The sequence below is a fragment of the Phoca vitulina genome, unplaced genomic scaffold (assembly GCF_004348235.1).
Source record: "Phoca vitulina isolate PV1807 unplaced genomic scaffold, GSC_HSeal_1.0 scaffold24, whole genome shotgun sequence".
NCBI lineage: Eukaryota > Metazoa > Chordata > Mammalia > Carnivora > Phocidae > Phoca > Phoca vitulina.
Window position 1 is genome coordinate 22,104,669 of NW_022589727.1, and position 22,910 is coordinate 22,127,578.

Genomic DNA, 22,910 nt, shown 5'->3' on the forward strand with positions numbered 1-22,910 from the left:
TAAGGCATTCACTGAAATTTGACCATTCCTGGGTGAGCTGATGCCATTGAGTTTCTGAACAGGCAAAACTGAGATTTCAGTGGGTAAGCCTGACTTTCTACGTGCTGTTCACCTTGTGAGGTATTTTGCCTCTTCTTTTGCTAGCTCTTGTCCTTGCCTACATTGCATAATTGTGTAGTTTCCCAGCCTGCTTGGGACTCTCCCATATCTGCTTTCCTCTTATATTTCACTACATATTAGTTATTCTACAAAAATTACTTACTTGAAGAAAGACTGTAGGTAAGATCAAGAAAGGGATAGAAACAGAAATCTAAAGCTAAAGAAAAGTTTGAGCAAGTGGCATGTTGGAGTTTGAGTCAAAAAAAGTAGGAAAAAACTCTAACCCACAGAATTTAGGAAAATGCAAAAGCAACAAAGCTTTCATTTCATCTGTTAATTGTGTTGCAGAAGTGACATCTCTCCCTGTTTATTTTCTTTAAAATATAGTATGGGTAAGAGGGTACTTATGTTCTGCTTATAGAAGGTACTGAATGGGGAAAGTAATCTGACTTTGGACTTTATATTGGGTTCCTCCTTTTTTTTTTTTTCTCTTTAAGATCATTTTCTAGAATATTTAGTGTTGTATAAAGTAAACCAAGCAAATCTTTTCACAGAGTACAAATTATGATACTATTATATATATATAAAACTTTATATATATGATATGTTGTATACTATATATGTATGTTATATGCTATATACATATGATAAAGTTTTATACACACACACATATAGTGTTTATAAGAGTAAATTAAGGTCATCATTTTAACTTCCCAGAATGGAAGTGGCTTCACAAAAAACTGGACCACTGTTAGTGGATATTACCTGAATTTATTTTGTAAAAAGCACTTATAGAGGTCATGTAAGTAGCTTTTGCCCTCAAAGGATTTGAATTTATACTTTAAAACATGTAGCATCTTACAAAGCACATAAGAAGCTTGATATCCCAGCTTAACCTAACACTCACACTGTTAAAAGGGGAAGCTGAAGATAGGGTGAGAATGAGGAGGGACCATGTCTGTCACCACTCTAAGTCACAGGACTGTCTTTATGTCCTTTGTCTTAAGTTCTATAAAGGCCTCAAGTAAAAACTGCCTTTGAGTTTAGGGAACCCAATTGCAGAAAATGTCAATTCACTATAACACAGAAAAACTCAGGTGCAAAAGATTGTTTATAAATTCTTCCAGAGCAAGGACCTTGCCTGAATCATAGTGAGCATTTTATAAAGGTTTGAACTGAGTTATGCAACCAACACAGTTTTAATGTAGTGTTAATCACCATATCATCCAGACCAGTTTGGAAATTATGTGTGTTCTGTTTCCAAGGCTGAGCCTGGTCTATTGGGAGGAAGGCGGGGCTGATTTAAGTTTCCCTAGTTTACTTCAAAAAGTCATTGCTGAATTCATTATACTTTGAGCACCATTTGAATTTGTGAGTTAGAAATGTTTTAGGGGCACCTGGGTGGCTCAGTCAGTTAAGCGGCGGATTCTTGATTTTGGCTCATGACATGATCTCAGGGTCCTGGGATCAAGCCCCAATCAGGCTCCATACTTAGTGAGGAGTCTGCTTAAGGATTCTCTCCCTGTCCTTCTGCCCCTCCCTCCACTCATTCTCTCTCTCTCTCTAAAAAATAATATTTTTTTTAAAAAAATGTTTTAATAAGATTTATTAAATTTTTTTTCTATATTGGATTTTAAGTCAGGAGTAAAAACTTCAAGTCAAGACTTTATTTATTTCATTCAGCTTAAATAATTATTTCAGCTGGAGGCTTAAAATAAAAATAAAGAGGAATAAAGATATATGTATTAATCAGAATTCTTGATAAACAGAACCAATAGGATAAATACGATATTTATTCTTTTATAATAGGATATATATATACATATATATATATATACATATATATCCTATTATATATATATTATATATTATATATATAATATATATATATAGGGGTGGGAGGAATATCAATTTAAGGAATTGGCTCACACGATGATGATTGTGGGGCTGGCAAGTTTGAAACCTGTTACAGCAGGCTGACAGGGCGGATATTCAGGTAAGAACTGATGCCTTCTTGAGTTGAAATTTGCAGGGCAGGCCAGTAGTCAGGAAACTTAGGCACAATTTTATGTTATCATCTTGAGGCAGAATTCTTTTTCCTTTGGGGAATTTCAGTCTTTGCTTTTACAGCTTTCAATTGATTCGATTAGGCCCATCCATATTATGGAGCACAATCAGCTTTACTTAAAGTCAACTGATTTAAAATTTTAATTACACAGAAAATGTCCTCACACTGTTAACCTTAAAAATAAAACTGCCAATTATTTTACCAGCAAAATGTGGGTTTATTTGAGAATAACTGAGAATTGCAATCCAGAACAAGCAAGCTGTAGCAAAACCGTAGGCAAGTCTGGAGAAAAAGGAAAGGGAGGCTCTTTTTTTTTTTTTTTTAAAGATTTTACTTATTTATTTGACAGAGAGAGACATAGCGAGAGCAGGAACACAAGCAGGGGGAGTGAGAGAGGGAGAAGCAGGCTTCCCACAGAGCAGGGAGCCCAAGGTAGGACTCTAGCCCATGACCCCGGCACCATGACCCAAGCCAAAGGCAGACGCTTAACAACTGAGCCACCCAGGCGCCCGGGAGGCTCTTTTATAAAAGGAGCAAAGGGGTGAGTTTTGAGGGGCTATTAAGAACTGAAAGTCTATTGGAGGAAACTGGGAGTTTAAAGTATAGTAGGTTCTCATTGGCTGGGCTGTGACTGTCTCTCATTGGCTGAACTGTTGTTGGGGGAGAAAAATCATTTTTTCTCCTGCTGGGGTAGTAAAGTAGTATTGACTGGTGCAGTCCCTCTCTTCTTGTTGGGTCTGCATTGACTCATGCTGGGCATGAGAGCTCCCCCTGCTGGCCTTCCGACTCTATTCTAAATGAGGTTTCTTTCTATTAATTTTCACAACAACAATATCTAGACTAGAATTTAACCAAACAGCTGGGCATTATAGTCTGGCCAAGTGGACATTTAAAAATTAATCATCACAGTCAACTGGTTTTCAACTTGACACCCATACACATTTTTTATAAAGTATACTTAACCTCCAAATAAAGAGAATAACAAAGTAAACTTCTGCCCAAACATGATAAAACTATCCTGCGTACAACTGAAAATGCACTTACTCTTTCCCCAGAAGAGGGTACAAAGTTTTTGGGTGATATTCACTTTTCTCCTTGAAGTCCTGTACCTTAATTACTATGGCATAAAGTTAGCAACACTTAAGTACTGTAAGGTAAAGTTAGTATATCTTATGTTATATGGAAAAGGGATGAGGCAGAAGAACGTAAATATATTTATGTATATGTGTGTCTAAATGTGTGTGTTTGTGTGTTGTGTGTATATATATAAACATATTAATCACAAAATAAGAAAAATACAATAATTATAGTCCTCATTTCTGTAACTGATCTTATGGTCATAGCTGGTATTTATAACTACCTTTTTCTATTACACATTCCATATTCCTTTTGCTCTCAGTAAGCACCTCAGCTGGTCAAGGTTCTTTACCTAGTGGGGTGACCCCTTCTTCATTCCTGATGGATCTGGGCCATTTCTAGTCCTGCTTGAATTGGGTCGTTGTAGTTTGCAATTGATGTTCACCACAGAGCATACCAGTTGTCATCATCCGTTTGGGATACTACAACAAAATATCACAGACTGGCTTATAAACAACCAGAGATTTATTTCTCACAGTTATGGAGGCTGAGAAGTCCAAGATGATGATACCCACAGATTCAGTGTATGGTGAGGACCTGCTTCCTCCATAGCTGGCACTCCGTAGTTTGGAGTCTAGCTGTAAGTTCAAATGGGAGAAGAAGGGTTTGGAAATTCTGGGGGGCCTCTTTTATAAGGGCATGAATCCCGTGCCTCCATCTTCATGATCTAATCACCTTGTAAAGGCCCTATCTCCTAATCCCATCACAGTAGGCATTGGTTTCAGAATATGAATTTGATGGGGGGAACAGAGGGGGCACAAATGTTCAGACATATAGCACCAGACATAGAGCACCAGAACTAGGAGATGGTGTGGCTGTCATGTTTATAAACTGCCTTAAAGATGCAGCAGCTGTAGGAAGTGCTCAAGCAATGGCATTGGAAACTTTTTATTTTATTTCAATAATAGTTAGATGCCACCTAGAGGGCAAATCATATTTGTTCCCTAATTTATGTTTTAATTGGGATAGAGTAAAAAATTTAGACATAAAGACTACATGTTACTTCTATAAATCTTTAATCTTTTCAAAATGTATTTATGATCAAGTTGCAAAAATATTTTGTTGTTACACAAATTCAAAATAAGGATTGCAACCCTGCTATAAAAATGCCATGAAATATAATGGTACTGTAGCTGAGGTGGTATTTTGCACCTAGTCGAATCTACTCTAACAATAATCAAAACAACTTTTAAGCAAGCACTCGTTTATTTTAATATGTCCCTGTGAGGAGATAGCTTTCCTGTGAGGGGCAGAATTTGGGAGAATGGGCTTACTAATTCCAGATTACCTTAGGAATAGGAATTATTTCCTTGAAGCACAGGAGAAACCTATGGTTTGTTTTGATTCCACATATTGGGATAAGAAGTGGTCATGGAAAAATAGTCCTCTTGTTCAGGTAGAATCAGAAAGCACACAGAGAGTTACTACATGCCATGTTCAGGAACAAAAATGGAGGGATAAAATCCATCATTTGCAAGTCTAGAAGAAAATGAAGCCTATAAATTGTTTTTAAAATTTGGAATTACTGTTAAAAATATGTAAAATTCAACAATCTTTTTAATGTTCCCATATTTGTTGTTTTCGTATGCTGGACCTCTTATTTTCTAACAGCAACAAAATCCTTAGTCAGTAGGTCTATTACATTTTATTATTTTATTTTGTTTTGTTTTTTTAAAAGAGCAAGAGATAAGTAAGCTGAAAAAACTGTGTTTCTATAACCAGGCTTGTGAGGAACACAGAATCCTAAGGGAGAATGTTGGTAGTAACAGCTTTGAAGAAGAGAAAGAAACAGCCTATGTGTTGTGGGAACTGCTATAAGGGAGAAAAAGAGTCTGGGCTATGAGAAGAGAGGTCTCCAAATTATTTTCGAAGTGTAGAAATAACACAGCTGAACCATTTTCTAAGATCCAGAGTATTCTTTTTATCAAATAAATATGTACACCACTCCATTAGCAATTTTGGGTCATATGGTACTGATATTCCAACCATAAAACAATGCCATTAGCTCATCTGTGGTTAGTCACTTAAAAGAAAAATCTATACGGCTGATTAGCTAGATCTTTGAATTAGACAACAAGGCTTCCTGACTACACATTTATGAATTCATTATACTTAGATACATGCCCAGTGTAGCTTCATGATTACACATAGTTTATCTCTGATTATTAACAATTTTCTTTTTGCTGGTAATCCTACATACAATCACAGATGATCATCCCGCATACATGTGATGAAAAATACCTAAGATATATTCAGAGTACTTAACTTGCCATTAAGGACTAATTTGATTGTGACCATTATCTGGCTGAAACACTAAAGCAAAATCTAAATCAATTTCTGACAATTTGTAGGTCATTTAAAATAACTGTCTATAGCAAAAAGTATATAAATTAGTTAATAAAAGTAGTACCATCTCTTTAAAGGACATCAGATATCTAATATCTATCCAAAATTAAATTCAAATTTAATCTGAACTGTGGGAAACCTGTAATTGACCTTGTTAATTATCAAATAAGCCTAACCTAATCCATACCTAATCAATAAGGGACTCTCTGAGGGAAGCCTTGGTGAATGTGAGTGGAAACTGCCAATTTTATAGGGCAAATGTTTTTTTAAAAAATGCCCAATAACCATTTTATTTGGAGTACAGCTGTCCTGCCCACTATAGGACCGACCGCATTAGTGTTTGGGATCAAAGTCACATGTTCACGGAGATGAAAAAAGAGCACTGTCTGTCTGGTTTTCAGTACATAGTGTTGAGGAGTGGTGGCTGTGGAAAGACAGAATTGGGTCTTTTAAATTCTAGTTTCACTCTGCATTCATTCATTCATTCATTCATTCATTGTCTTGTACCTTATGTGTATTTATCTGCTCCTTTTATCACTGCTTATGCTGTGCTTGATGGACAAGAGATTCCTGCAAAATATTACCTGTGAACTTTGATTGTCAATGGGCATGGAAATTAACGAATGGTCTTGTGGTCTTAAAAAGTATAATGCTAAAAACAAAACCAAATCAAAACTCACAGGCCATACTATGAAAATGAAATGCTTCTGAGTTCTGTTAACTTTTCTGCTGACTTCACTTCTTTGGCATTTTCTGTTTCTTCTCTCAGGTTATCCTGTCTAGTAACTTCCATTGCCAATTTCAACATGACACATCTAATTACATACAGGTATTAGAGCTCTTGAAAGACACAGAGAAGTAAATGGACATTAGTGTTGTATACCAGTGTTGGGGTTAATGTAGAGCACGAAATCAGCCATAATACCTGGCTTGCTAAAATGTAACATAGAGGCTGCTGGGGGCGAGGGAAGGTTTCGGAGAAGGGCGTAGGCCTTCGGAATGCCCAGGCCTGGGTGACCGCTCTGCCATAGGAATGCCGTAGGGAGTTGCCTTCCCCAAAGCTTTCTTAGCCCAAACAGCCACTCTGTGATCTAAAATATGTATGCATTGTCCCTTAGGCTACGTTTAGTAGAACTCATAGAACAGGCAGATTAGCATATCCTATCTCTCCGTAAACAGATCCTCTTAGTTCCAATAAGACCCCTTGTCACACATCACATGTTGAGAAACAGTGATAAGGATTTGTGATTATCCTGAAGGACCAATAAAAGCAAGAGCAAAGATGAGCAAAGGGTGTTCCTCTCTGAGCGATGACCCCCTTGCCTTCTCTCTTTCACGGCAAAGTTTGGAGTCATCTTTCATCCATCGGTACAGGGATTGCTGGCCATTCCTGGCATACCAGAATATACACTAGTCATTTAAACTAAATTGGATATTACCCTTTTTATTACTTTTTTCTGAATACTTTTAATATATATTAGTGTTAAAAATGAAGAACTGAGCCAATCTTCTATACTCCCTAAAGACCTTGGCCTGACTTCTCACCCAATTTAATCTCCTTCCATCTTCAAGCAATGATTTTGGCCAACTAGGCTCTTTTTATTCTTCAACATTTCCCACCCTCTTGCTCTTTCCTGATCAAAATGGAATCATTACAACTGAATATGACACAAAGTTTTCCCATATCCTCAAAGTTTCTTTTTATATTTGCCTCAGCTTAGAAAATTTTCTATTAACGGCCCTTGAGTGGGAGGAGAGGAGGTCTTTCAGATAGCAGCATGGGTAAGAACTTACATGGGGGAGTCAGGCAGCCTGTGTTTAAACATGCTGCCTCTTAATGTTGTGACCTCAGTAAGTTCCTAAACCTCCCTACAGCTCCTCTCTACACAATCTTTAAAGAGAAAAAAAATAAAACTAAATGAGTTGTCTCTGTGGACTTAATATCACCTCTTTTCACTCTCAAATGTTCTGGTGTGGGCAATGAATTATAGAGCCACACAATGGATGAAGATTCCAAGTTGTACCAGTAATACAAGTTAGTGGTATTTGTTAGTATCTTTTGCCAGAGCAGTTGTAAGATATAGCTTGTGTTGAGTTTCATATCTTATATTTAGTAGTAACTACCAGGAGGTAATAGTAACTACCAGGAGGAAAAGGATGAGCAAGGAAGAGCTAAAACATGCAAATTAGACAGTAAACTTCTGAATCCTTCAGAAATGATGATGTTATTTTGCTGTCATGCAAACAGGCATGTCAGAAATCTGATTATTTATTCCATAATTCCTGTGCCTGGTTATTATTATAATAAGTTTTTTTCCTCTTTCCTGTCATTGTGTTCATATTTACAGTCACTTGGTTTTTAAATTTGACTGGTGTATTACATTATTTTTTGTAGAGATAGTAATACCAAAGATTCCATTTGCTGTTCTACATTTTTTCAGCCCCTTTACAATTAGGTGGGGTCATGGAGACCAGTTCTGGCCAAAAACTGTGGGCAGAATCCTCTGTGTCACTTTCAAGTCCTGCTTTGTAAAGAGTTGCTGCCATTCCAACCAGTGCAAATCCCAGAGTGAGGATCCATTGGGCTGCTCTAGAGAGCAAAACCCTTGCAGATTTGGGGACATATGCTGTGACTGTAAAACACCATTTGGTATGTGAAATCATAGAGATTTGGGGGTTATTAATTACCCCAGCATCCCCTAGCGTGTCCAATCTAATAGAGAAACTGGTACCAGCAAAGATGTGCCACTTTATAAACAAGCCAGCGTCCTTAAGTACATGGCCGTGGGTTTGGTGGCTCTGGAGGAAATGATTATTGAGCTATAAAGATACCAATCTATTTTTTAAATGAGCTTTTTTTTTTTTTAGAACTGTTTTAGATTTACAGTGGCAATCTATTCTTTGCAGGGGTAAAATATTTTGTAACACTGGAACCTGGGCTCTATTGGGAAGCAGATCTTGTAGCATACCCGACGTATCTCTCTGGGAAGAAGTGGGAAGACAGAGCATTAATAGTGTGCGTGGGCTGCCTTTGGGTTGTATTTCATACGGCATGACAAGAAAGAGGTGATTTCAGCAAATTGTCAATTTGCAGCTTAATGAAAGGGAATGAGGACATGCAGGCCTTTCACTGTTAAGAAAGTCAACTGTTTTGGCACCCAGCAGTAATAGGCTTGAGAAAGCCTTTTTGAGAAACCTACTCAGTACCTTTTCAACTAATTAAAATGCTTAAGGGCAAAATTAAACTATGGAGCCAAGCAGAAAAAACATTTTCACTGAAGCCCAAGGGACTCAAGTCATCATTAAGTGCAGAGAAAGTGCAAGTTAAAGGGTGAGAAAGCAAATAAATATTTTGTATATGAGAACTATGTCTCAGAGAGAATGGGAAATGCATTTACTGGCACACGGGCTAGCTGGAGCGGACTACACAAGAGCTCTGTTAAGGTTTTGAAACAATTATATTGCCAAAGAAACCACTGAACTAAACAAAATGGAGCCTTAAAATGACCCTAGCTAGGCTTATACCAGCTGTAGGATAGGTTGAATTATGCTGTGGCAACAAACAACACAACATGCTGTTCGCTTACCACAGGCGGAGTTAGTTCTCCTCGGCACTGTGACCATCACAGTGGGCTGGGACTCTTTGGGTCCCATTGGAAACAGCCACTGTCCGGTACATTGCAAATCAAAGTGGCAGAGGGCGTGGGAGCAGGGTCCACCCTAGATGTAACACATGCCACTTCTAGGCGATCTTGGCTGAAACACTGATAAACCCAGAGTTTGAGGGGCGCATAGGATCCCTTGCATGCAGGGACTGTGAACATTGGTGAACAGTAATAGGGTTCTACAGGCTACTAATGTTCTATGGGCAGGAATTTGGCTCAAAGATTTGCACAGCTGTGATGAAGGTTATACTCCCAAGGCCCAATTCAGATGTGGACAAGGAGAGTCAAAATAAGGGAATCAAGGATTATTTCCCATTCTAGCCCAGCATGCCCTTGGCAATGTATGTTCAGTGGGATTTTGGCATTGGTACAAGAAAATCACTACTGTGCATTTTGTATTTTTTCTCTCCTGATGGATGTTTTCTAGTACTGTGTTTCATTAGAGAGAGCAGTAACAGGTCTTTCTAGTCTATAAGTCTCCCGGTCTAGACGAGCCACATATGGGCTAACATAGAGATGACTGCACATCGTCCAGCGACCCTGGGCCCTCCTTGGAAGGTTGTTAAATGTGGCCCATCTGTTGGAAGAAGAGAACAAAGGATATTTGGTAACTAGAAGATTAAACTGCAGCATAGACAGTAATGTTCACCAAATAGTCCATTTTCCTCTTCATCTCCCCTTATGTGACTAGTGATAGCCAGTGAATTCTGAGGGGAGGCAAAGGAGCACTTGGTGGTGAGGTAGTGAAAAGCCCACTCATGGTCTGCAGCCTCTCTTTCCCTGATGTGGAGGCTGAACATACCCCTTGCTCCGGATAGCAGTTACGGGAGGAGAACCCACTGTCAGATCTACCTCTGAGAGGCAGGATGCAGCAGAGCCTCCTGCCATCCTGCACAGGAGGCATGAGCCCTGAGTGAAAAATAAACCTTTCTCATGCTAAGTGCCTGTCCTTTGGGAGTGGTTTGTTCCTAACCATATTCTGGCCTATCAAGTTACGTTGGGTAAAGCTGAAAATTCTGTAGAAAGCGGACCTTTAAAAAAAAAAAAGTTTTATTTTTCCTTCATGTTTATGAGGACACTTTGTGTAGGTTATCCTCCCTCTTCACCACCCGTCTCCCTGATCCGGGGAGAAAAATAAGCATCATAAAAATAACTGTGAAGCGGCAGCAAGCTCTTCCTAACTATAACGCCATGTTTCAAATGCAGCAAAATGCGGGTAGAAGAGTTTGTTTTTCCATTCCCACATAATAGTGCATCAGAGGTTAGATACACTTAGGAAAAGGTTACTGTGATTATCCTTGGGAATTCCATAATGGGTGCTTGCTCTTTGTGCATTCCTTCTAATCAAGGCAAAATAGCAGATTGTGGGTTCCATAAGCAAAAGCACAGACATTTAATCACATGAATGCACACAGATCCGAAAGAAGAATTAATTATTAATGATGCTGTGGTTAGGCTCAACTTCAATTAATAAATAATTCAGAATGCTGTACACAAGGAAACCACATTCTAATAAAAAATAAGGTAAAGTCTTAGCAGAAACCTCCAAATCAAAATTTAAGAGGTCATTTCTCAACATTGATAATTCCGAATTGTGTAGCGTTCCAGTCAACCCACTTCTGTTTATTCATAGCTACATCAGTGGGCCGGCATGAGGTAAGAGCTTTATTAATATTTACAAAGTTCTTTTCATAAGTTTATGATAATTTGTTGTAAAAAGGACATAATTTAAACTGTAATCTGGCCTGATAAAATGAAAATTTGTACCCCCCAAAACAGCTTTCACTAATACATAGAAAAGCAACAAACAAACTTATTTCTGCTTGTAGATATGCTAGTCTTTCAAATCCCAAAACTACCTTAACACAAATTTAACAACCATCTTAAAAACTAGTGCTACAAGAGGTGCCATTCTCACCTAACGGTACACCAGCTGCTCATGGCTAATGTGCGTGATAAGATGCTTATTCCAGAATGAACCAGCAGACTTTGAGAGGAAAGAAAGGACATTGTCATGGGCTGTTGTTTTCTTTTGATATGCACTTGGTAAACATTCCTTGTGATCATCTAGCTTCAGAGTTAAAATGCAGACATAGGAAGAAATTAATTTGGGAGGTCAAATTTGAGAATTATTTTCAAGAACCTCCCCTCACCCCCTTTCCACCCCTTCTTACCCCTCCTTTCATGACAGTAATAGAAAAAGGAAAAAAAATGAGTTTCAAAATAGTTTTCCAAACTTCTTTTGGCAACAACCATATTTCTAAAAACTGAGATACTTTTGGGCCACTTCACATCCAGTAAATTGTGTGTGATGTTTCCAGTTACTCCCTGTGAAGCTAATTTTTGGAGTTTGTGATGTTGTGAATAAAACTATCTCTAGGCATAATTTAATTTTCATAATTTATTGTCTTTCAAAACCTAGAATTTATTCTAGGCCAGACAGAATATTAATCATGCGGACTGTCTGGAGCTTTTGTCTGAGATTACAGAATTAGAAACTGAAGATGTTGGTATAATGCTCAATTCCATGCTACTGGTTTCTTTTCATTCTTATTTTATTGTAAAAGTGATGGCCTTTAAACAATCACTCATATGAAGTTAGCAAATGAAATAAAAGAAAACAAGAGCTCCGTGAAAACCTCTGGTTCTACATTTTCTGACCTAGTGTTTAGCTTCTGTTGTTTTCTCCTCAATTCATGGGATGGATGCAATCCTACTGATGCCTCAGAAATAACAAGGTATTTGTAAATTCTGTCATACACGTTGAGTTCTTACGCAATAGATATTCTATAATAAAGAGTAGGTCATATTTTAAGAGATGTACATCATTTGTGTTGTGTTAACAGAGCAAGATAAGCAGGTAAAATGAGCTAAACTGCAATGGTATATCTGCTAAAAAGAAAAGGAAGGAGAAGAATTAAAAAGAATTAAAAACAACTTTTCCTCTCAGGAAGAAAAGGAGAGTCCTCCTGTGGACCAGTGGTTTCTGGTTTCTTGTGTTTCAGTGCCTCGCTCTCATGGGCGAGGGGATCTTTGAAGTGATGGACTCCAAAGGGTCCTTACCCTAGTGATTGGCAATGGAGGACTTTGGGTTTAGGAATAAGAATTTCTAACCGGCAGTTCAGGTAATTGCAACATGCATGCTCCTTATCCACACTTTTGTTTCACAGGTAGCGGTAAAAGCTGACAGAAGACAGAGATGAGCTGGGTGGGAAGAGAAGAGCTTCTGGTGAAGGGCCAGCTAAAGTAAATAAAAGAAAGAATTCCCTTGGTAATGAAAACCAAGGGAAAGGAAATTAAAATAGATGGACTATCCAAGAAGTAGTTAATGAAGAGGAAAAAGCCAGTCTATCAAACCTGCATAGATCAGAAGCAAAATGAACAAATATAAGAGAATGATGAGAAAGCAATAAGATCACCTTAGTTTTAGTGTAGCTTTGTGGGGGGAGGGGGGGTGCTTGTATTTTATTTTTTATCATTGTTCTTTAATGCTTTTCTGCCCCCTCCAACTCCCACTACCCTGACTCTCCTCTGCTTATAGAAATAAATCTTTTCCTCAACAGTTGTTCTTTGACACGTTTCTTGTGTTAGGAAAGGTTAAGAAGTCAGAAACAATAAAAACAGAACTGGAGTGAAATTACCCTTCTTGACTCCTGGCTCCCAAACATGGAGACACATACAAACTTAGAAATAACCTTGAGGGATTCATAGACCTTTAAGCCAATCCACTGGATTTATTACGTTTTTTACCTAGAGTTTTAAACAGTGCATTTAAGCACCCCAGGAGAAGAGCTTGGTTAGCTTTTTCACATCTAAAGTCTTTTTGGAAAAAAATAGTTTTTATAACACAGATACAGAAAAGTCCATTAAATAAATTCTTACTTAACAAATTCTTATAAAACAAAAACCCTGGGAACTACCGAGCTCAAGAACCCCACCCACACACCCTTCCTAATTGCTACTTTACTCTCTACACTGAAAGAAACCACTTATCCTGACTTTTGTGGAAATCACATTCTTGTTTCTATAAAAATAATTTTATCACTGAAGTGTGCAACCAAAAACACTATAATTTTTCTCCACACACATGTTAAGGCCCAGTTTTCCTTCATCTTGTTTTTTTTTTTTTCTCTCTTAAAATCTATTATTTTGGAAAATCAGATGGTTTTAACTGTAGTTTCACATAGTCTGAGTGTTGCTGATTTGATATCCATGGTATGTTTCCCATGTCCTCTGTATTCCCTATAACTTGGTAGTAAGATCTAAAGACTTGATTAAGTTCCTTTTTAAATGAGCTAACTTTATAGGCAGTAGTGTATTCTATTATCAGGACGCTATCTCTCTTTTGGAAAGTTCTTAACCACTGGTGTCTGATGACTGGGTCCATCAATTCATTGGGGATTGGAAGTGATGAGATTTTAATTCCATCACTTTGGCTTTATTTATTAGTTGGAATACGTTTATAAATAGATGTTTCCCTTCATTTACTATTTTATTGTAACATGGTATAGCTATTATAAGAAAGCTATGTTTCATTCTTTTAAGATAATTAACAATTGGATCCCTGTCATTCTCCAAAGTTAATCAGTTTTTCTTTAAATTTGATTATGAACTAACAGACTTAAATATATTTGCTGTTTTAATCTGTTCCAATTAATATCCTTATTGGAGCATAAATTATCTCAATTATTTTGTCAGAACTTCTGTAAGTTGTTTCCTAAATCATTTCGACATCACTTTAGTAAACTTTGGTAGCTTTTTTTCTATCTGATATGAACGATGGTTTTAGCTCATTTTCTATATCAATTTTCTGTTTTCTATTTCATTGATTTTTGTGCTTACTTTTGTTTCCTTTTTTTAGGTTACACTTGCTTATCTTTTTCTAATTTCTAAGGGTTTTTTAAAAATATGAGCATAAATGCTATAAATTTCTCTCTAGACAGTGCTTTAGCTAAAACTAACAAATTTTGATATATTATGTCTTTATTTTCACCCAATTTACATGAAGTAAAGTTTACCGGTTTTGATGAATAGCTCTGTGACATTTGACAATGTAGACAGTGGTGTAATCACCACCATAACAGAGTTAAAATAGTTCCTTCATTAAAAAAAACTCTCCATGCTTTTTATTATATAAATCCTCCTAACATCTCTATTGCCTCTCAAGAATTGATCTTATAATTGTACCCTTGCAAGAATGTCAAATAATTGGAATCTATATACAGTATATGCCTTTTTGAATTGGCTTCTTTCACATACCAGAATGCCTTTTAAGTTCACCCATGTTGTCATGTTGATCAGTTGTTCATCTTTTTTATTGCTGAGCACTATGACGTCTTATGGATCTCCCACAGTTTGTTTATCCATTCTCTAGATGAGGGACACTTGAGGTTTTCTCCTTGTCTTTGGCTATTCTAAACATTCATGAATAGTGTTTTATATTTTGATTATTATTGGGCAAATACCTTTGTGTATTTGCTGTAGAGTTGCTGGGTTATATGGTCAGTGTAGTCTGTGTAGTCTTTGTAGGAAATTGACAAACTTTTTTCAATCTGATCATATCATGTGAGAGTCCCAGTGGCTCTGCATCCTGAATAACGCTTGATATCACAGTGTTTAGTTTGAAACCCTTCTAATAGATGTAATGGTATTGAATTATGGTTATAATTCACATTTCGCTAGTGACTAGTGATGTTGAAAATATTATCATGGGCTGATTTGCTGAAACATCTGTTGAAATTTTGTCCATTTTTTAATGGTTGTTTGTTTTCTTATTATTAAGTTTTGAGAGTCTTTTGTTAATATATTTGGAATACAAAATCCTTTACCATATTATGTTTTTTTTTTAAGATTTTATTTATTTATTTGACAGAGAGAAAGAGAGCGAGAGAGGGAGCAAGCAGGGGGAGTGGCAGGCAGGGGAGAAGCAGGCTCCCTCCTGAGCAAGGAGCCCGATGCTGGGCTCGATCCCAGGACCCTGGGATCATGACCTGAGCCCAAGGCAGCTGCTTAACCGACTGAGCCATCCAGGCACCCCCCATATTATGTTATTTAAAATATTTTCTGCCAATATGCAACCTCCTTTTTCATTTTATTAAGTGTCTTTTGAAGAGTAGATTTCTTTTTAAAGATTTTATTTATTTGTTTGACAGAGACATAGAGAGAGAACACAGATAAGCAGAGTGGCAGGCAGAGGGAGAGGGAGAAGCAGACCCCCATTGAGCAGAGAGCCCAGTGTGGGACTCGATCCCAGGACCCCGGGATCATGACCTGAGCCGAAGGCAGACGCTTAACCGACTGAGCCACCCAGGCGCCCGTGAAGAGTAGATATTTTTAAGGTTGATGAAATTTATTTATCAACTTTAATGGATCATGCTTTTGATGTCATATCTATGAAATATTTGCCTTAACTAAAGTCATAGAGATTTTCTTCTATGTTCTCTTCTAGAAATTTTGTAGTTTTAGGTTTACATTTCTGTTGCACACATTTTCTTAATAAAGGTAACAAGAGATGGGGGAATTTAAATTGAAGTTATTATAAAGTAATACATGCTTTGTAGAAAGATTGAATTCTGTGGTTTATGTTATAGAGAGTGAAATCACCCTCAAATCCTTCCATGTAGAAATATTACTGTTTATAATATAAATAATCTTTTAATTTTTTCAATAGTTGTGAAGATGGTTTAAAACAAAAATTGTATCAAAACATAATTCTGTCCTGGGGCTTGCTTGTATTTCTGTTTGACAATCCTGAATATGTTATGTTAACTTTACATAATAAAAAAAAAAACTTTAAAAACAGTGGTAAGGAAACCCTGTAATATTACATTTGACTTGGAAACATCTGTATAAATTCATGACAAGATGTATATTTCCTAAAGCTCTATCCATTAAAAGGGCCTAAAAGAAGTGCCACTTCACTAACAATGAATATATTACATCTAGAGATTGTTTTCTAAATTTCCTTCTTCACTGAAAGTTCTAGTGATCCTTGGAAAAACAGCTGATTTCAGATGTGGTACAGAAAAAGTAGAAGGAGACCCAGGACAGTGTGGTTCCAGAAAGCAAAGGATTGCTCAATGATTAATGGGGATACAGGAGGCAATCTGTCATTTCAGTACAAATGAATTTATTTTGTTTTTAAATGACTGCATAATAATACCTGGATTAAACAATTCTCATGTTGATGGACTATAGGGTTCTTCTCTTTTTTTTTTTTTTTCCTATTACAAATGATTGTACATATCTTGGTCTATTTATGTGACTATATCTCTAAGATAAATTTCTCCAAGAGGAATTGCTGGACTGTGCAGAGTCCATATTCAGATTTCTCAATTATTTCCTGAATTATTTTTTTTATTTAATTTTTTTATTATGTATGTTAGTCACCATACATTACATCATTAGTTTTTGATGTAGTGTTCCATGATTCATTGTTTGCGTATAACACCCAGTGCTCCATTCAGTATGTGCCCTCTTTAATACCCATCACCAGGCTAACCGATCCCCCCACCCCCGCCCCTCTAGAACCCTCTGTTTCTCAGAGTCCATAGTCTCTCTCATGGTTCATCTCCCCCTCCGCTTTCCCCCCCTTCATTCTTCCCTTTCTGCTATCTTCTTCTTCTTTTTTTTTTTTAAACATATAATGTATTATTTGTTTCAGAGGTACAGGTCTGTGATTCAACAGTCTTACACAATTCACAGTGCTCACCATAGCACATCCTGAATTATTTTTTAAACCTGTTTCTTTTCCATTGAAGACCCAATTAAGGTTTACAATTGAATTTAATTCTTATGCCTCCTTTGTCTGTTTCTTTTAATGATCTTGGATATTTAAAGAACCCACACCAGTTGGCTCATAGAAAATCACACATGCTGGAATTGTCTACTTGTTTCCTCATGATTAAATACTAGATAAGCATTTCTTAAAATAATGCTACAATAAATGATGTGAACTTCTTATGGTTTTAAATCAGGAGGTACATAAGTGTTAGATTATCCTAATATCGGTAGCCTTACATTTGTCTGTTCACTTGGGTTAAAATGAAAGGCCAAACTTTATATCTATCTATATCTATATCTATATCTATCTATATCTATCTATCTATATCATTTATATCTATCTCCTTTGCATTTTTCTTTTTTGGCTGCTGGTATCTCTTGCAATCTGCCTCCTGTATCCCCATTAATCATTGAGCAATCCTTTGCTTTCTGGAACCACACTGTCCTGGGTCTCCTTCTACTTTTTCTGTACCACATCTGAAATCAGCTGTTTTTCCAAGGATCACTAGAACTTTCAGTGAAGAAGGAAATTTAGAAAACAATCTCTAGATGTAATATATTCATTGTTAGTGAAGTGGCATTTCTTTTAGGCCCTTTTAATGGATAGAGCTTTAGGAAATATACATCTTGTCATGAATTTATACAGATGTTTCCAAGTCAAATGTAATATTACAGGGTTTCCTTACCACTATTTTTAAGTTTTTTTTATTATGTTATGTTAATCACCATACATTACATCATTAGTTTTTGATGTAGTGTTCCATGATTCATTGTTTGCATATAACACCCGGTGCTCCATGCAGTACGTGCCCTATTTAATACCCATCACCAGGCTAACCCATCCTCCCACCACCCTCCCCTCTAGAACCCTCAGTTTGTTTCTCAGAGTCCATAGTCTCTCATGGTTCATCTCTCCCTCTGATTTCACCCCTTTCATTTTTCCCTTCCTGCTATCTTCTTCTTCTTCTTTTTTTTTTTTAACATATAGTGTATTATTTGTTTCAGAGGTACAGATTTGTGATTCAACAGTCTTACACAATTCACAGCACTCACCATAGCACATACCCTCCCCAATGTCTATCACCCAGCCACCCCATCCATCCCACCCCCCACCACTCCAGCAACCCTCAGTTTGTTTCCTGAGATTAAGAATTCCTCATATCAGTGAGGTCATATGATACATGTCTTTCTCTGATTGACTTATTTCGCTCAGCATAACACCCTCCAGTTCCACCCACGTTGTTGCAAATGGCAAGAGTTCATTCCTTTTGATGGCTGCATGATATTCCATTGTATATATATACCACATCTTCTTTATCCATTCATCTGTCGATGGACATCTTGACTCTCTCCATAGTTTGGCTATTGTGGACATTGCTGCTATAAACATCGGGGTGCACGTACCCCTTTGGATCCCTACATTTGTATCTTTGGGGTAAATACCCATTAGGGCAGCACTATTTTCAACTTTTTGAGGAACCTCCAAACTGTTTTCCAGAGTGGCTGCACCAGCTTGCATTCCCACCAACACTGGAGGAGGGTTCCCCTTTCTCCACATCCCCGCCAACATCTGTCATTTCCTGACTTGTTAATTTTAGCCATTCTGACTGGTGTGAGGTGGTATCTCATTGAGGTTTTGATTTGGATTTCCCTGATGCCGAGCAATGTTGAGCACTTTTTCATGGGTCTGTTGGCCATTTGGATGTCTTCTTTGGAAAAATGTCTGTTCATGTCTTCTGCCCATTTCTTGATTGGATCATTTGTTCTTTGGGTGTTGAGTTTAAGAAGTTCTTTATAGATTTTGGATACTAGCCCTTTATCTGATATGTCATTTGCAAATATCTTCTCCCATTCTGTCAGTTGTCTTTTGGTTTTGTTGACTTTCTTTTGCTGTGCAAAAGCTTTTTATCTTGATGAAGTCCCAATAGTTCATTTTTGCCCTTGCTTTCCTTGCCTTTGGTGACGTTTCTAGGAAGAAGTTGCTGCAGCTGAGGTTGAAGAGGTTGCTGCCTGTGTTCTCCTTTAGGATTTTGATGGACTCCTGTCTCACACTGAGGTCTTTCAACCATTTTGAGTCTATTTTTGTGTGTGGTGTAAGGAAATGGTCCAGTTTCATTCTTCTGCATGTGGCTATCCAATTTACCCAACACCATTTGTTGAAGAGACTGTCTTTTTTCCATTGGACATTCTTTCCTGCTATGTCAAAGATTAGTTGACCATAGAGTTGAGGGTCCATTTCTGGGCTCTCTATTCTGTTCCATTGATCTCTGTGTCTGTTTTTGTGCCAGTACCATACTGTGTTGATGATGACAGCTTTGTAATAGAGCTGGAAGTCTGGAATTGTGATGCCGCCAGCTTTGCTTTTCTTTTTCAACATTCCTCTGGCTATTCGGAGTCTTTTCTGGTTCCATACAAATTTTAGGATTATTCCATTTCTTTGAAAAAAGTGGATGGTGTTCTGATAGGAATTGTATTAAATGCATAGATTGATCTAGGTAACATTGACATCTTCACAATATTTGTTCTTCCAATCCATGAGCATGGAACGTTTTTCCATTTCTTTATGTCTTCCTCAATTTCTTTCATGAGTATTTTATAGTTTTTTGAGTACAGATTCTTCACCTCTTTGGTTAGATTTATTCCTAGGTATCTTACGGTTTTGGGTGCAATTGTAAATGGGATCGACTCCTTAATTTCTCTTTCTTCTGTCCTGTTGTTGGTGTATAGGAATGCCAGTGATTTCTGTGCATTGATTTTATATCCTGCCACTTTACTTAATTCCTGTATGAGTTCTAGCAGTTTTGGAGTCGAGGCTCTTGGGTTTTCCACATAAAGTATCATATCATCTGCAAAGAGTGAGAGTTTGACTTCTTTGCTGATTTGAATGCCTTTGATTTCTTTTTGTTGTCTGATTGCTGTGGCTAGGACTTCTAGTACTATGTTGAATAGCAGTGGTGATAGTGGGCATCCCTGCCGCGTTCCTGACCTTAGGGGGAAAGCTCTCAGTTTTTCCCCATTGAGAATGATATTCGCTGTGGGTTTTTCATAGGTGGCTTTTAAGATATTGAGGTATGTACCCTCTATCCCTATACTCTGAAGAGTTTTAATCAAAAAAGGATGCTGTACTTTGTCAAATATTTTTTCTGCATCTATTGAGAGGATCATATGATTCTTGTTCTTTCTTTTCTTAATGTATTGTATCACATTGATTGATTTGCAGATGTTGAACCAACCTTGCTGCCCAGGAATAAAATCCACTTGGTCGTGGTGAATAATCCTTTTAATGTACTGTTGGATCCTACTGGCTAGTATTTTGGTGAGAATTTTTGCATCCATGTTCATCAGGGATGCTGGTCTCTAATTCTCCTTTTTGATGGGGTCTTTGTTTGGTTTTGGGATCAAGGTAATGGTGGCCTCATAAAACGAGTTTGGAAGTTTTCCTTCCATTTCTATTTTTTGGAACAGTTTCAAAAGAACAAGTATTAATTCTTCTTTAAATGTTTGGCAGAATTCTCCTGTGAAGCCATCTGGCCCTGGGCTCTTGTTTTTTGGGAGATTTTTGATGACTGCTTCAATTTCCTTAATGATTATAGGTCTGTTCAGGTTTTCTATTTCTTCCTGGTTCAGTTTTGAAATGCATCCTTTTCTTCCAGATTATCTAATTTGCTGGCATATAGTTGCTCATAATATGTTCTTATAATTGTTTGCATTTCTTTGGTATTGGTTGTGATCTCTCTTCTTTCATTCATGATTTTATTTATTTGGGTCATTTCTCTTTTCTTTTTGGTAAGTCTGGCCAGGGGTTTATCAATCTTATTAATTCTTTCAAAGAACCAGCTCCTAGTTCCATTGATCTGTTCTACTGTTCTTTTGGTTTCTATTTGATTGATTTCTGCTCTGATCTTTATTATTTCTCTTCTCCTGCTGGTTTTAGGCTTTATTCGCTATTCTTTCTCCAGCTCCTTTAGGTGTAGGGTTAGGTTGTGTATTTGAGACCTTTCTTGTTTCTTGAGAAAGGCCTGTATTGCTATACACTTTCCTCTTAGGACTGCCTTTCCTGCATCCCAAAGATTTTGAACAGTTGTGTTTTCATTTTCATTTGTTTCCATGAATTTTTAAAATTCTTCTTTAATTTCCTGGTTGACTCATTCATTCTTTAGTAGGATGCTCTTTAGCCTCCATGTATTTGAGTTCTTTCCGACTTTCCTCTTGTGATTGAGTTCTAGTTTCAAAGCACTGTGGTCTGAAAATATGCAGGGAATGATCCAATCTTTTGGTATTGGTTGAGACCTGATTTGTGACCTAGGATGTGATCTATTCTTGAGAATGTTCCATGTGCACTGGAGAAGAATGTGTATTCTGTTGTTTTGGATGGAATGTTCTGAATAAATCTGTGAAGTCCATTTGTTCCAGTGTGTCATTTAAAGTCTTTATTTCCTTGTTGATCTTTTGCTTAGATGATCAGTCCATTTCAGTGAGGGGGGTGTTAAAGGCCCCCACTATTATTGTATTGTTGTCATCATGTTTCTTTGCTTTTGTTATTAATTGACTTATATAATTGGCTGCTCCCATGTTAGGGGCATAGATACTTACAATTGTTAGATCTCCTTGTTGGATAAACCCTTTTAGTATGATATAGTGTCCTTCCTCATCTCTTATTATAGTTTTTGGTTTAAAATCTAATTTGTCTGATATAAGGATTGCCACCCCAGCTTTCTTTTGGTGTCCATTAGCATGGGAAATTGTTTTCCACCCCCTCACTTTTAATCTGGAAATGTCTTTGGGTCTAAAATGAGTCTCTTGCAGACAGCATGTAGAGGGGTCTTGTTTTTTTATCCAATCTGATAGCCTGTGTCTTTTGATTGGGGCATTTAGCCCATTTACATTCAGGTTAACTATTGAAAGATATGAATTTAGTGCCATTGTATTGCCTGTAAGGTGACTGTTATTGTATATTGTCTGTGTTCCTTTCTGGTCTATGTTACTTTCAGCCTCTCTCTTTGCTTAGAGGACCCCTTTCAATATTTCTTGTAGGGCTGGTTTTGTGTTTTCAAATTCCTTTAGTTTTTGTTTGTCCTGGAAGCTTTTTATCTCTCCTTCTATTTTCAATGACAGCCTAGCTGGATATAGTATTCTTGGCTGCATATTTTTCTCATTTAGTGCTCTGAATATATCATGCCAGTCCTTTCTGGCCTGCCAGGTCTCTGTGGATAGGTCTGTTGCCAATCTAATGTTTCTACTATTGTAGGTTACAGATCTCTTGTCCCGAGTTGCTTTCAGGATTTTCTCTTTGTCTCTGAGACTTGTAAGTTTTACTAGTAGATGTCGGGGTGTTGACCTATTTCTATTGATTTTGAGGGGGGTGGTTCTCTGTGCCTCCTGGATTTTGATGCCTGTTTCCTTCCCCAAATTAGGGAAATTCTCTGCTATAATTTGCTCCTATATACCTTCTGCTCCTCTCTCTCTTTCTTCTTCTTCTGGGATCCCAATTATTCTCATGTTGTTTCGTCTTATGGTATCACTTATCTCTCGAATTCTGCCCTCGTGATCCTGTAGTTGTTTATCTCTCTTTTTCTCAGCTTCTTTATTTTCCATCATTTGGTCTTCTATATCACAAATTCTCTCTTCTGCCACATTTCTTAGCAGTTAGAGCCTCCATTTCTGATTGCACCTCATTAATAGCCTTTTTGATTTTGAGTTGGTTAGATTTTAGTTCTTTTATTTCTCCAGAAAGGGTGTTCTAATATCTTACATGCTTTTTTCAAGCTGAGCTAGAATCTTTAAAATTGTCATTCTGAACTCTAGTTCTGCCA